Source organism: Seriola aureovittata, chromosome 13 (genome assembly GCF_021018895.1).
Source record: "Seriola aureovittata isolate HTS-2021-v1 ecotype China chromosome 13, ASM2101889v1, whole genome shotgun sequence".
NCBI lineage: Eukaryota > Metazoa > Chordata > Actinopteri > Carangiformes > Carangidae > Seriola > Seriola aureovittata.
The window spans coordinates 15,739,350-15,748,535 of NC_079376.1; positions in this window are offsets into that span (position 1 = coordinate 15,739,350).

Below are 9,186 nucleotides of genomic sequence, written 5' to 3' on the forward strand. Positions count from 1 at the left end.
CTGAATAATAGATGCCTCACATAATTCATCTGAAATGCAGTATTTGCGTTTTTTTCCTGAGTTCAAGGCTGAAGTTGTCACAGCCAATGTCACTGTGTCAGCTGTTTATTCTCATCATCAAGAGAGAAACAGGGGCTATCTGCAGAATGTAATGGGAACATCACAACCACAATTGGAGCAATCAGAGCATGCTCACACAGGGGGCATTCATGCATGTGAATGATTTCACGCACACCATATTTGCCTATGCACCCACTTAACAGATTTAAGGTTCATGATAAACTAATTGTGAGTTGCTGGACACTAAAGTTAAGTCAGTTTAACACAGCATACTGCTGGAAGTATACATATTTTATTGGCATATCCATATTTTATTGAAGCACTCATTATGCTGAGTGATGGCTCGGATGGGGATTTAATCAGGTCCTTTTTAATCTCTCATTCATTTTGTAATGACCTATTTCCCACTTGACATTGAGTCAGAGGTGGACATGCCATTTTACTATGGCACTGAAAACTGTCAGTAAGAAAGTTCCATGTAGATTTCCCCTTTGCAAGCAGTAATAAAAAACTAATATGAGATACTGATGTTTTTATTGATAGCTGGAAAACCCAAGGACTTCCCCTTCACTTCAAGGACTGAAACTGAATAGAGGCTGCTCGGGCTCAGAACAACAAGTTGTACTGTGTCTGAACAATTTTTCTGTGTTCGGAGATGTACCAGTACCCGATAGAGGGTAAACTATGTATAGTTGTTATTCAGCCTAGCCTATGATTCAAGAATTCAAGATTTACTTAACACCAGGGTCTACAGCCATGCTGCCATGCTGGGCTGTGAGGCAGTTCTTAAGATATAATTATTTGAGCTAAATGCTAATGTCAGCATGCTAACATTCTCACAAAGACAATGCTACCACGCTGTTTGGCAGGTATGTTTACTATGTTCATCTTCCCAGCTTAGTGTGTTAGCATTTGCACTCAAAACACAGCTGAGGCTAATGGGGATGCCATTTAACTTGCAGATATTTAGTTTATTTAACTTAAGTACTGGGGGGAAAAAAAGAAAATCTAATTTGAAAAAAAGTCACTGTTAAAGTCATTACAATTCTTCTCGAGGGGTGCATGAATGTACCAAATTTAATGCCACTCTATCAAATGGTGGCTGAGACAATTCACTTAAAACCACAAATGTCAATCACATAGTGGTGCTAGAGGAAAAAGAAAAAGTGATCACCAAAGTGATTACTCATTCTCTGAAACCAGCGCACATCCACACAATAGATGTTAAGATATTTCAATGGATAGGAGAGAAATTGTTTTTGACCTGCAAGTGGCACCAGAGGGAACTAATAATAATCTCATAGTTGTTGAGTCATTTCACTCAAAACTACATATGTAAACCTAATGGTGGTGCTAGAAGAAAAGTCCAGGGATTATGTTCTGAAGAATGTCTGTACCAGATTTAATAGCAATACATCTAATAGTGGACCAACAGCTGCGGCTAAAAACACAGCATATAAATAAAGGGATTAAATGAGTTTACATGGATTAAACCTCCACTTTATTTCTGTACAAAATGTCTGTCCTTGTGAATGACTTGTACTGTCAACATAACGTGGCCTGGTGCTGTATTTACATTGCATGTGCTATAAAGAGATTAACATGAGTTAAACATTACATAACCGGAAGTATCAGCATGACAAACAGTAGCTTCCTCCTACTAGAGGTGTGTGTGTGTGTGTGCTTCTATATAAAGGGATGATAGTTTCTTAAAATAGGTTGACAAAGTGACACCTAAGGTAACCATGGTTACCAAGTATGAGGTAGAGGGGGAGCAGAGACGGTGAACCTGTATGGGTTATCTGCATTAGTACAGGTAATTCACTAGAGAGGCTTCCAGTATAATACCTGAGCATTTTAAAATCAATTCTAGAGACATGGAATTTGTGGTACCGGTGGTGTGTGCATACATCCAGATCTGAGGCAATAAACCTGTGCAGAAGACTGCTAATATTAAAATAAAACCTACTAAATGGCATGGTTCCATGTAAAGGTTTCTGTATCTGAAGGCTCGCTTGCCAAGTTGGTGCTGGCAAGCAAGTGTGTGAGAAACAGGAAATCACAGAGATAGTCACATAGGGAAGAGGCACATTTTCATCTGAGGTGATTGATTTTTTTTGACAACTTGTCATTTGCTTTATTTTGTGCAAATATAACAAGCGAGTTTGAAAGTAGTGATAGGCATGCTGTTAAGTAGGAGGTTCAGAATTGATTTCCTATCGCCATGGGCATCAGGTCAGGATGCAGGATGAAAGAACAAAGGCCATTAAACACATATCCAATCCAACAAAGGTTTTAGTCTCAGATAATTATAAAACCAAGACAATAGTGAATAAAGATTAAACTTAAGACAACAAATCAAAATTGTCTCAAAATGTACTTTAAAGAAATAAGGATAAAGAAGGTTCCCCAAGACTAACACAGACAAAATATAGGAACTAAAGAATAACAATCTTCTCTTACCAGAAACTGCGAAAGTGAAAAGAGTGAATGAGTGGAGTGAAGCCCTTAGATGATCTTCTAGTGCCCAGGTGAACTCTATCAGGTAAATGAGGGGTGAAGGGTGAGAAAACAGGAGCCAATCAGTGATAAGGAAAGGAAAGGGAGTGAGGTAGGTGAAGAAAGGAGGAGGAAAATCAAAGATGATGGGGATCTTTAATACCCATGCTCACAGTAAATATGACTGATATAATATTTAGCTGGATCTTTACAAATATAACGAGACAATAGCTGATCTTAGAACCACCAATTTAAAGATGACACATTCATATGTAATGATATATTTACAGCAGAATATTACTTGTTTTTACCTGCTTTTCAGACTTATCATAAACTGATAACTTGTGCAAAACAACAGAGCAGAACTAAAACAAAAGGTAGTGCATAACTTAGTTTCATAATTGGTTGGAAACAGTAAATTTGAGATATAGTTAATGACACACTTTTTGAAAGTGAGTATCCAATGTGGCTAATGAACTCTTCAAATGATACGCTGAACTGTGGCAGCTGCATTGTGACCTTGTTTTTGCTCATTATTTCTGATGTTTCTTCTGTCCCTGTCCACTTCCTGCTCCAATTTTATATGTAAGGAACTCTTGCAAGTAATTGCAGCACTGCTCAAGTCCAAAGTAAAACATTCTAAATATAGTTTTGTGTAGCATGCTGGTGAAATTTGACCAAGCAATAACAAAAACTAGAATTACCATCTTGCGGTTATGTGTCCACCAACCATCTGGTTTCACCTCATTAGTGTGTGAATTCTTGAGTTATGGCCAAGGTCACAGTGACATTGACCTTTGACCTTTGACTGTCACATTCTGATCAGTTCATCGTTGAGTCCAAGTGAATCTTTGTGCCTGATGTAACTGAAATTCCTTCTGGGAGCGTATGAAATCACAGTGACCTTTGACCTTCTACCATCACAAATGTTTGTGAATGTTTGTGTAAATTTGAACAAATTTTACTGAGATATCGCTTTTCCTGAGAATGGGACGTATATACGTTTGTACATAGAGACGCACAGACATCCCGAAAACATATTGCCTCCAGCCACTGCTGTCGCCGGCACAGAGGCATAAAAAGTACTGCAGTTAGGAATGCACAAGTGAGGAGAAGTGCTCTGTTAGCTGTGTGAACCTGCATATCTTGACTCATCAAGATAGCCACAACTTTGGAGTCAATATGGTCTGTCTCTCAGTTTGTGCAGCGTATTGCACCATTTCCTGATTCAACTTTGACATGGGAGTTTGAGGTTTTCTGACATACCAGGGGACAGGTTAACAGCCGATGTGATGTATAAATGAAGAGCAGTGGCTGCACAGGTCTGAGCTGTCTACTCACATTATCTGTGGGCCTCCTCCTCTCACGCAGTCAGCAAGTCGCAAGGAAGGTCAGGAATCAGACTGTTTTCTAGACCTTGTGTGTCGACTGGACGATTAGACCTTGTGAGCGGCTCCCTGACTCGTGCCGTCTTTACCTCGCTGCAGCAATTTCACAAAAAGTGACAGATGAGCAGCACAGGTGTGTCTCTGTTTTGTCTGTTGATCAAATCTGCTCCACTTATAAAACATCTAAAAAACAAAAGAGGACCATCTTTCAGTTCCCATTATCCTGTTCTGAAGAAACTGGCTACAGTGCTAATGGTCACTCTCCAGGGATGCCTGCAGGGACGAAAGCATCAAATCACATTAATCTGAACAGTTGGCTGCTCCCTGTGGGTTGGCTGCTCACAGATGGTGGAGAGTTGTGTGTGATGTGTTTAACTTCTCTCAAGTTGACCCAAATTAACTTCCAGCCATGGTACTGCTGACTCCAGGGACCAGGAAGGTGATCCTTGATGATTACAGTGAAAAATAATGGTTGGAGGTAGGTCTGAAAGTAAAACAGCAGTCATGCAGTGTAGTAATCCTGATTCAAAGCAGTTATAATACGAATGTCCTGTGTCTATTAGATCTATGATAATGATCAAATAATGCATAAATCTTAAGACAATAGTTTTAACATTTTTGGATACTTATTTTCTTTCTTGTCCAGAGCAAGATGATATGATACCACTCTCATATTTGGATGTTAAGTATGAAGCTAAAGGCAGGAGACAGTTAGCTTAGCTTAGCATTAAGAGCAAAAACTAGCATGCCTCTGTCCAAAGGTAAAAGTGCTGAGAGAGCCAGGCTAGTACAGAGTCAGGCTAAGTTACTAAGTTAAGGGAGAGGGAGTTAAGTGTAAAAGGACAAGTTGTGGTTTAAGAAGAGATTATGTGCAAGACTATATCTTAGTGGGAGCAGTGACTTGGCACAAAGTTGTCTGCAAAACCACAGTTTGTTGCTTTTATATTTTGGTTTTTGTACAGAGTACATAAATGAGCCTTAGAGGTGCTAGTAGATAGACTTTTTCATTGTACAGAGCCATGATACTAGTGCATTTGTTTGGCTATTGTGTGACACACAGTAAATAAACTCCTTTGAAATGATGAAATGGTTCTTTGGTGATTCAGAGTTGGACTCTGGGGACTCGAGATTCGACTTGGACACGAGTTTTAGTGATTTGCCTTTACTTTGAATCGTCCGTAAACAAGTGTCCCTCTGATTGCTTTGTCTGCTGTAGCAAGGCCATGCACCAACACAAAAACCAGTTTGTTTTGAACATAAATAGTACATTACAATCTGTTTTATCTCACCGTGCAGTGACTGTATAGCTTCAGCTTCTCTCCTTCCCACTTTTTCTCCTGGGGATGTGACCTTCAAAAAGAATACAGAGTAGACATGACGAAGGAGTGATAGAACCATCTCTACTTCTGACCTTTAAGTGATGTATCGCCTCGGAGCAGTAAGTGATATCAATGGCTTTGTGGCGTTATGATGTGCGAGGTACATATGTCACTGTGTCCTCCAGGCATTTTAGACAGGCTGTGCTGAACGCACAGACACGTCCCTACAGCTGGGGTCATTGGGGAAAGCGGCAGAGGGTGGTCAACCAACAGCAGCTATCAGACTCTTAAACAGCCTGCTGGTCTGGCCTTCATTAGTCCTGCGACTATTACAGCCAGCCATGATGGAGGGGTGTGGGAGTGGTGATGTGAGTAAATGGACAGTCTCTCACTCTCTCCGTGTTTTTGCTGCAGTGAACAACTGATCATTATACACAGATGCATTGCTGAGGCAAACTGAAGCTCCATTTAACAAATTATCACAACTCTAGCACAGTGATAGTGTTTCAAAACCTGTGGTCCCTGCAATTTGAGCTTGATTTGGTTTGATTCTAGCATTAACACACCATGTGCTGAAGTGCATATCACAAGCAGTGAGGTTCCAGGGTCGTAGAATGTTAAATCAAAAGCCTGGAAATATTGGCCCACTGCAAACTAAGGCCTAATTAGAGTATGAATCCATCCGGGAGACATAACTGAATATGACATGCAACTTGCTGCCTGTGAATATCCTTTCTCTATCAGTATAATGTTACATCCAATTTGTATTTTATGGGGACATATTCAGCAGACATGCAGAAGTTATTACACATTATTCATTTTATGTGCCATCACACTCTGCACAATGTGTTAATATAAAAAACATTACTCCGGTTATTAAATTTGTCCTCATGGTTTTTATTTTCAGTCTACTTCTATGAAATCCACAACGAATCAGCTCCTGCTGGAACTTACATTTTGGAGCAAACCACGATTGCATGGAGATACACTGTGCAAATATACCATCTACAGGCTGGTATATGCAAATGAGGTGCAGCAGCTGTAGAGGTCCTGCCTCAAGGAAAACAATAAAGTTTTGCTAATACAAGCAGAAGATGAGGAGAAATTAATTTAAAGTTAATGTTCTCTGTTTATTGTAATGTGTATGACTTGGCAATAAGTGAAAATCTGCAGGCTTGTACATAATTTTATTGTAATGCAAAGCCACCAAAAGCACATGGTAACACGCGGTTTTGGCCATGCTGGTGGCACAGATGAATAGGGTTGTCAAAGAATCCCAGGCCTTTGGGCACCACTGGTGTTATCTTTAAAAAAAAACAAACATTAAAAATGATATTTAATTGATGAGTGTTTTATAGTATATCCAGTCAAACAAAACTGTTACAAACCACAACAAACGGTCCGCATCACATCGTGCAATGTTTGATTTCAGACATCTGAACTTCACGTTCTATTTTTGTGTTGCTGTACTGTAAGCAGCAGCAGCCTGTGGTTCCCATCAGGTGGGTGGGGGAGTCCAACTGTGTCCCACTGCTCAGTGGAAACAGAAGGAGATGTTGAGTTCAGCGGCTTTGGATACATGCATGATTTGCTCTGTGTTACTCACCTTCATAAGAAATTCTCAGTGAGGGGAAACTCACTCTCCTCCTACCACTTCCTCCTCTTCTCACTCTATATTTGTCCCTTTGCTGCAGCGGTGCTATGCTTCACTTTCCTTGATCTTGGCAACGAGTTGTTTCTCGGGGTTCTGCTGATTGTCGAAGGCGCTCTGGTTGTTCCAGCATCTGCTCTTCTCTCAACTCTTGTCCTTTTTTTTCCCACCAGTCTGCTTCCCTTTTTTTCATCAATAAATCTTCCTCTTCCTCCCTTGCAGTCTAGCTTTGCAGTATTTGTTCTGTTAGATACCATATAGCCTTTACATCAAGCACCACGCTGTAATCTGGCAGCTTCATGATGTACAACTTAAAATATAAACCACATAAAATATGAAACAAGACATTCGAACAATCTGCTGTTTAATTCAGATCCAACATGCAGCACAGTTCAGAGCCTTTGCAACATTTAGAAATGGTTTTCTGTTTATTCCACCATCGCGTTCCACCAAAGTTCACCTTGAGGAGCAATAACAGGGAATGGAAATCAATCATAAATCATTCTGGCAGCTGCACTGGTGAATTGCATATTAACATAAATCTCACATCACCAAAACAACATGTAACTGCGAGCTGTATCCTGTTTCCTCTCTCACGATGTGTATTGTTATATATGGTGACGAACAAGCAGAACACAAACACACAGCATGCACAAACAACCTGATTAAAGAATAGAGTTTTTGGCTTTTATTTGCATCCATATGCTTCTTTATCTAGAGCCAAAATATATGCTTGTGCCAAACCCAGTGGGGGACCATTACTACAGGAAGAGAGGGTTACATTGCCTGGTATGCCAACATGAAGTTATGAAGCCACTTCATTGGATACTTCCAGACTCTCTGCACCCATAGATTGCTTTATGTGTGTAGACAGCTTTATTCTACGGACTTCAGAGGCCAAAATGTAAGCCAATGTTTCTTTTGTGGGCTCTTTCACAGTCCACACTGTTGCCAACAAATTCATTACCCTTGTATGAGCTTCAGGCTTTGCCTCTTGTTTCTCCATTCTGCATTTACCAGGAACTGATAAGTGGATTTCGTCTGTATTATCTAGCTAAAAAAAAAAAAAAAAAACACTACATGATTATTAAAGGCCAAAAAGGGACACAGCTGAGCAATGATGTTTCTCTTGGCGAAATTCCTGCACAGCCCTTCTCTTGTTACACTCCTCTGCTATCATCAAGGTTAATTAAAAAATTTCACCATGGCTTCAAACAATTTCCAAGCCACCTCCAGAAAGAATTTCCGCAAAATGCGTGTCTCTTTCTCTCTTCCCTCCTCGCCTTCACTACAGTTCCTCTCCTTGCTCCTTCCGCGAGTCTCCTTCGGCCATCATTAGAACTTAATGAACTCAGTTTAATAATCAAGGGAATTAGTGGAGTTGAGTTCGACTGTGGCGCCGCTGTATCCTACAGGCATTGCAGTCGGTACTAGCTCTTCTCCGCGTTTGAAAATGAGCATTGCCTGTGTGTTGAATGTGTTGTGTTCTGGTTGTGTTCTCTCTGTGTCCCACACTCTGCTTTCAGGGGGACATAATTGGGTGTTCCACATCTTTCCCTAATTAGTTTCGGAGAGTGTGTTCATTAGACTTAGCAGATTTAGTTAACTTATGGGTATCTCACAGTGGCCCAATTCCCCAGAGTACACTGATGTCTGGGTGATAAATCATCTCTGTCTGCCCACTTTAATTAGACTGACTTTTGAAGTGTCATATTTTGCTCTCAATGTATGGAGGCCTGAGTTATACTCTGTATCAGCTTGTCTACATAAGTCTTGCAATCTCCTTCAGGCTTAAATGCATCACAATTAATTATGTTTACACTCTCTGTTGGGTTTGTAAATGGACTTTAGACTGATATATTTATCTTTATGATGACTGCTTTAATATGTCAGGGTAAATGCAATTCTCTTCTCAAGCTTGTGTTACAGCCTTGATGGGGGATGAAGCAGCCTTTGCTGGGGCAACGTCCCTCGAGTTTAACACATGTTCTCTATGTCACTTTCTCTCAGCCAGCCATGATATTGGAAATTATTCAGCATTAGTGTGCATGGATCCTGGTAGACTTGGGGTGTTACTCCCCTGCAGCTGGGTGTCAAATTCAAATAGAAGTAAATTAGCTGTCACCGAGGCTAGGCTTGGGAGCTTCTGCTACGCCTCAGAAACTCTCCCTTTTCACCAGGTCTCTGCTCACTGCCCGGCCAATGTAAGGCAACAAGTCATTATGGCTGCAAGAAGTGAAGAGGCACTATGTAATTTGAGTCAAATGTC